The sequence below is a fragment of the Salvelinus namaycush genome, chromosome 31 (assembly GCF_016432855.1).
Source record: "Salvelinus namaycush isolate Seneca chromosome 31, SaNama_1.0, whole genome shotgun sequence".
Taxonomy (NCBI): Eukaryota; Metazoa; Chordata; class Actinopteri; order Salmoniformes; family Salmonidae; genus Salvelinus; species Salvelinus namaycush.
In genome coordinates, this window is record NC_052337.1 from 43,525,466 (window position 1) to 43,532,522 (window position 7,057).

The window sequence follows — 7,057 nt, forward strand, 5'->3', positions numbered from 1 at the left end:
CGGTGTCCAATGCCAAAGTCTCAAAGTCTTTCACAGTATCCTGTCTTCTTAGTTCCTTTTTCGAAGTAGTCTTTTTCTCTTGATTGAATTTTATCGGAAACTGGGCGCCAACTCTTTTATTCTCTCTGACCTGTCTCCTCTTGGTTGTTGTTTCTCCTTCGGGAATGTGACTGTCTCTGGGTCCCGACTCGTCCCTCTCTCTACTCCTAAAAGGCAATCCCATATGACCTCCGACTCTATCTGGCTGAATGACGTTATGTTTGTTGACCAAAATGTGATTTGTTTTCTTTAAGCCCGTCGGGTCGAGCACGATTCTCGACATCTGCCAGTCCGTAATTGATCCGAATAGACCATGGACATTATCAATGGCAATCCAGTTGGACAAACTGAGTTTTATTGCCTATTCAATCTCCCCTGGTTTTGGCCTTGTGGGCCAATTGGGGACGTTTGGCTGGATGTTAGGGTTGAAACGCTGTATCAATAAAATCACCTGGGAGCACGAAGAGCGGAGTGCGGAGTTTTCCTTTTCATTGTTCATGAGTTCCCCTAAGGTATAACTCCATCACCTGCGAAAAGGTACCTGGATGTGCGTATGTTCTTTAGCTTTTGTACAAGTCTGGCACTGAATCTCTGGCCTTTAGTCACTGTCTGTCTGATCCCAACATGTACATGGGCCATTGTAGGACCAGCTAGGAGTTCTTCCTGACCGCATGACTTGACCAGGCAAAACTCTGGGACCTTGTGCCATGACAAATGCTTTGAGGTTATGATTTCAGGAAACGCAAAAAATTGGTTTGTTTTGGTTTTAATTTGTTGTGACATGAAATCATGCCTTTCTCCATGCAAGCCAGACACTCAATGGTTAACTCCAGTTTGGACATATAAAGTTTGTGTGTGAACTATTTCTTTATTTATTTTAATTTTATTTATTTTATTTTTTTATCCCATTTTCTCCCCAATTTTTTTCGTGGTATCCAATCGCTAGTAATTACTATCTTGTCTCACCGCTACAACTCCCGTACGGGCTCGGGAGAGACGAAGGTCGAAAGCCATGCGTCCTCCGAAGCACAACCCAACCAAGCCGCACTGCTTCTTAACACAGCGCGCCTCCAACCCGGAAGCCAGCCGCACCAATGTGTCGGAGGAAACACCGTGTACCTGGCCCCCTTGGTTAGCGCGCACTGCGCCCGGCCCGCCACAGGAGTCGCTGGAGCGCGATGAGACAAGGATATCCCTACCGGCCAAACCCTCCCTAACCCGGACGACGCTATGCCAATTGTGCGTCGCCCCACGGACCTCCCGGTCGCGGCCGGCTGCGACAGAGCCTGGGCGCGAACCCAGAGACTCTGGTGGCGCAGTTAGCACTGCGATGCAGTGCCCTAGACCACTGCGCCACCCGGGAGGCCATGTGTGAACTATTTCTAAGATGCGTACTTTCAGTTTTTCCGAACTCACTTCCTTGTTCAAAAGAAGGAAGCTGGAGCTGCTGATGCTACCACACGTGCAGCTCAAATACACTCCGATTAAGGCGTTTACATGTCCTAATAATTTGAACGATAGCTTAGAAATCCAGGTGTTTTAATCGCCGTATGCTTACTTCGATTATGACCGTACGCCGATTAAGATAAGCAGAGTAAGGTGTTTACGCGACTAATGCAATATTCTGCCTACTGCCATAATCTGTTTAGTAGCGAAACCTTAGTGTGCATGTAAATGTATGAGTGCATTTTAATGAACATGCCAGATGTAGTCCTGGTAGGGGGATAGAGTCATTATTTCCGTCTGGAGTAAGACAAAAAAGATCTGTAATGAGAATAGAGTGTGCGTGCGTGCGTGCGAGAGAGATAGAAGTGGGCACACACATCTAGCTATGAAATCTCACCAGGTGTCAGTTTTCTAGGAACAATCACCTTTCACCTGGCTTTGGAGGAAGCTAATTCAAACAGCAGGATGCACAATATCTCTGAGGTAAAACAACATTAACTCCACTATTGTCCTGCTTTTCTGTATGTGTGTGTCTCTCTCTCTCTCTGTCTCTCTCTCTCTGTCTCTCTCAGGTAACACACCGTTAACCCCAACAATTGTCCTGCCCATTCCTCCAGGGTTGAAGGAAGCAACAATCAGAACGCTATCAAATGTGTTTTTCTAAATCAAGAAACACGGACACCTTCTTGTTTGCTGAAAATAGTTTGCTGCCTTAGCCGCCCCGGCTATCAGGGTTTGAAGGGTGAGGGTGTGAGCAAGGGAGGAATGAAGGGATGGAGGCAGAGGGAGGTTATGAGTGCAGCTTAGAGCCACACACACACACACAGCTAGAGAGGCAGCATGAGTAATGTAATGAGGGCCTGAGCCCCTGAGGCCAGGGGTCTGCTGGGATTGATGCCCTCTCACTCTGTGAGACGTGACAATACACCAGGCACACACACACACACTGTATTGACTGTCTGACACTGTATTTATTCTCTTAATCCCTTACTGATGCTCCACTGATGCAGCTGCAATACAAAATACATGCCACAAAGGAAGCTGTGAACTAAAGATGAGAGAGAGGGAGAGTGGGACTCCCATATCTACTGGGTGAAATACCACAGTGAGAAAAGGGCAACCAGTGAAGAACTATTGTACTATTTGCACATCGTTACAACACTGTATATAGACATATGACATTTTAAATGTCTTTATTCTTTTGGAACTTCTGTGAGTATAATGTTTACTGTTAATTTATATTGTTTATTTCACTCTTGTTTATTATCCACTTCACTTGCTTGAGAGAGAGAGAGAGACAGAGACAGAGACAGAGACAGAGACAGAGACAGAGACAGAGACAGAGAGAGACCCCCTCTCTGGAACAAGCCAGTCACTCCTGGAACATCCCAGCATACTGTTCTCTTTTCAGACAGGACTGCATAGGAGAGGATAAAGCAGGACATGACATGACATATCAGCACAGGATGGGACAGGACACTTCCTTACTGGTCTGGACATGGGTATCAGGATACGGTAAGACCCAGATGCAGACCGTGTTGAAGTAACAATGTTAATTACAGCAACAGAGGCAAAGGTACAGGACGGCAGGCAGAGTGGTCAGGCGGGCGAGTTCAAGGTCAAGACAGGCAAGGGTCAAAAACCAGGAGGGTAACACAGGTATAAATACACAGGAGATAATGGGGAAGATGGGCGACACCTGGAGGGGGGTGGAGACAATCACAAAGACAGGTGAAACAGATCAAGGCGTGACAATGGGACAGTAACATAATATAGAATAACACAGTATACATTAGGAACTAAAGTCGAATATTGTTCAGTACAGAATAGATACAATTTTTGACATATTGTAGCATGATTTATAAACAGTATATGTGGCTGTAAGAAACACTGTCACACTCACAGTGCAATATAGAGATATTGACCTCAGCTGACTGCCAGCTGTTATTCTGCTCCCTCATTGGGCAACGTGTAGGGGGCCTGGGACCATAGAGGTTAACAATTACCATAGGGGGTGTGTCCCAAATGGCACTCTATTCCCTACACTATGTAGTGCACTACTTTAGACCTATATACCCGATAGGCCCTGGTCAAAAGTAGTGCACTACATTGGGAATAGGGTGCCATTTGGGACACACACACATACATAGAGGTTAATTAACATCCAGTACCATAAAGCAGTCCTAGAGGGGCCTGTGGGTTGTTTGTGTGGACGGGCAAACTGGAGTAACAGAACAGAATAAAATAACCTCCCTTCTGTCTCCCTCCATCTATGAATAATACAGAGCCTTGTCACTACAACACAGCCCAATCTCAGCCTCCCTCCTGTAATATTTGGAAGTTGAATAATTAATGCAATAAAAAAGTTTCTTCCCTCTGAGATGAGCTCTGGGGGTGAGGAAGTGAGGTGAGATGGACTGGGGGGAGGAAGGGTCTGTGATCGTAATCTAATTAATGTTTTCTACCAGACACTGTCTCGTTTGCTTTTTCCATATTTTTCCCGATCCTTCTTTGCTATCCAAATCGTCTCATTTTATTGTACAGTCTGTCTATATAGGGAAAACTGATACCTAGTCAGCTGCACAACTGACTGCATTCAACCAAAATGTGCCTTCCACATTTAACCCAACCCCTTTGAATCAGAGAGATGTGGGAGGCTGCCTTAATTGACATCCACGGAACAGTTGTTGTTAGGCATTAACAGCCTTGCTCAAGGGCAGAACTGCAGATTTTCCACCTTGCTGGCGCAGGGATTCGAACCCGCGACCTTTTGGTTACTGGCCCAACACTCTTAACCACTAGAATACCTGCCGCCCCATATAAAGTAGCCGAATTCTAAAGCAATTATAATTACTGTAAACAGATTTGTGGGACAAAGAGATTTTAGAGAATCCATGCATCTTTTACAAATGCATATTCCTGTCTTTCAATGAAAACCCCTATTTTTGTGATCAATATTTGATTCAATTTAAATGAACAGGGAATACAGACAGTAAGGAATTAGACAGCAATATCTTATACCCCTCTCTACCTCCCCCCAACTTCCCGTCACCAGCCATCCTTTATACAAATGGCGTTCCTAACTACCTGCTTCCCAGCGGGGCTCAGCACCCGCCTAATAGACATTTTGCGGTCTTTCAACGTTCAAATTTGTAATAGGTTATGTACATTTGATCTGCCGTCTCAGCAGTACCCAGCCATACCCAGGCTACCCAGTGGGACTCAGCACCCGCTAAGTAGCCCAGTCACTGATCATTACCATTCTGGCTGAAACTCCTAAAGCAGCTAGGCCCACCAGATGGACCACTGCTTGTTTTGGCCCCCAGACACGTTCGTTGGTTGGCTGGGCTGGATGTGTTCTTTGTGTCCCAGTCTGCTCTCTCTGTTTCCACTCTTCTGCTCTAGCTCTCTCTTTCTGTATGGGTTCTCTATCTCTATGCTCTCTCTCTCCTCTCTCTTTGCCCTCCCCTCACTCTTTGCACTTCGGTTACACTTTATAATAACTGTTATGAATAAGCCATTATAAATGCTTATAAGTATATATACATGTTTTATGCATTATTATAAATGTTGTAGGCTATAATTCATTATGAATTGAAAGGCTTATGACGCTTATAAATGCGTGCAGCTGCTGTCCATGGTTCTGAAACATACAAACTTCAATCAGTTGTGTGTGTCACATGTTGATGGGGATGCTGTGAGAAATGTCAGAAATATAGAAACAGACTATGTTAATACCTACCAAAGTGTACAGAAACTTGCCGTGCGAGTAGCCTAGTCTTAGCCTGGTTGCCAGTCTGTTTAGCTAACATTCCACTCCTTGTACTCCATGTCATGTGCCAAAGGAAACTGACTGGCAACCAGGCTAGTCTAGCCTATTAAATTGCAGTGGTTCATAACCGCTTCATGAAAAGTGGGCAATTAAACTGATGAGTAGATCTTCTTATATAGTCGTCCTATCGAAGATGAGAATGACAGAAGAGGTGGCGAATCTAACTCTCACCACATCGACATCTTTCCGAAGGCTGAATCTCAAGAGTCGATTTCTTAATGACTCAACTTGTCACGGTCTTACCATTTCCATACTCTAAATGGGCATTTGGGCATAGGAGGACCGCTGATTTAACGACTACTGCTCTCTGATCATCCGCGGTTTATCGGATTCAGCAGTGAGATTTCGTGTTTCGTGTGTTTTTGTTCCGTCTCCATCTCAACGCCTTCGATTGGAGCACCCCCAACGCCGATCATTTTAATGCCTACTCATCTTAATTTTGTCTGTGAGCGCAATAAAATAGGCTACAAAGCCAGGCTACAACGCGCAGTACACGACAATCAAAAATTATTGAGCGACTACCCCGCAGAAGAATCTGACCGAGTGTCAGCAATACGGGCTACAGTAGCTGGCTGCCTGGATTTACCAACTGCAGCCACAAGCGCCCGTGACCACATTACCAGTTGAGCCAAGACTTGTAGGGGAAAAATAACAGATTCAAATCCATGACTGTTATTTCTCAAAGAAGCCCCGAAGACTGGAAATCTGACCCCTTTTAATGGTGAATAACAGCTTCGTGATATGGAGCTGTCGTGTTTCCCCCACATGACCGTTACACTTGCTGTCCTTATATGCGGTATCGGTGTAGGGTCCGTATTTTGAAGATACCAGGCAGTCACAATAGCCTACAACCTATCAAACTTAATCCAAGTGGACGCTGATGGTGCATGACTGCCGTATAAAAAACACAGTTGGTCGACTCTTTTGATGTAGGTTATTTTGAGATTAGCATAAGCAGCTTTGGAGACGTTTATATTTTTTTGCGTTACATATGCATTGAAAGGAGCCTGGAATTGGCCTTAAGACTTTTCTATCGCCAACTGAATGAGGATATCGGAATGAGGGGAGAGCTACACAAGCAAAACAAATAAACAACGTGAAAATAACGAAAGGACAACAGCGATTTGAACGTGGTAGCTCGTGTGGACTCAACACTATTTCTTTTGAGGTGTTAAGATTTTTTATTGAGTTTTTATTTCGTTGTGATTTTGGTAGATATTATGAACTCATTTTTTACTTCTTAAATCCTTTCCATGGTTCGTGTGACATAGTTCTTCATGTAACGGTTTTGTGGACTGGTCACTTTGCTGAAAGGAAAGAGGTCACCATAACTGTTTTGGTTACACTGAAGCAGTGGCAAGAAGCTAATCAGCATCACCCGAGGCTGCCCCGCGACCATTCGGGGTTTCATGTGCCAGCCTCACTGATGCTCGGAATAGAGCTCTCACGAGCCATCAACAACTCAGATGCGACCCGGTGCATTTCAAATATCTGCAAAGGTAAGGTGTTAGCCTAGCCATAGCTCCAGCAGCATACTTTAGCCTAGAACGCGTGTCCTGATAGTTTCCTCCTGAAGTAGCTGTTGTTAGTTGTATCATTTCTCGACATTTGCATGACTAAACTTTATCTTTCTCGAATCAAGCTAAACATGCTGTGTGGCTTTGTGTTATCGGATGACACTATAATCAGGTGTACCCATGCTTTGTTGTTCTTTGGGTTGACATTTAGACTAATTGTTGG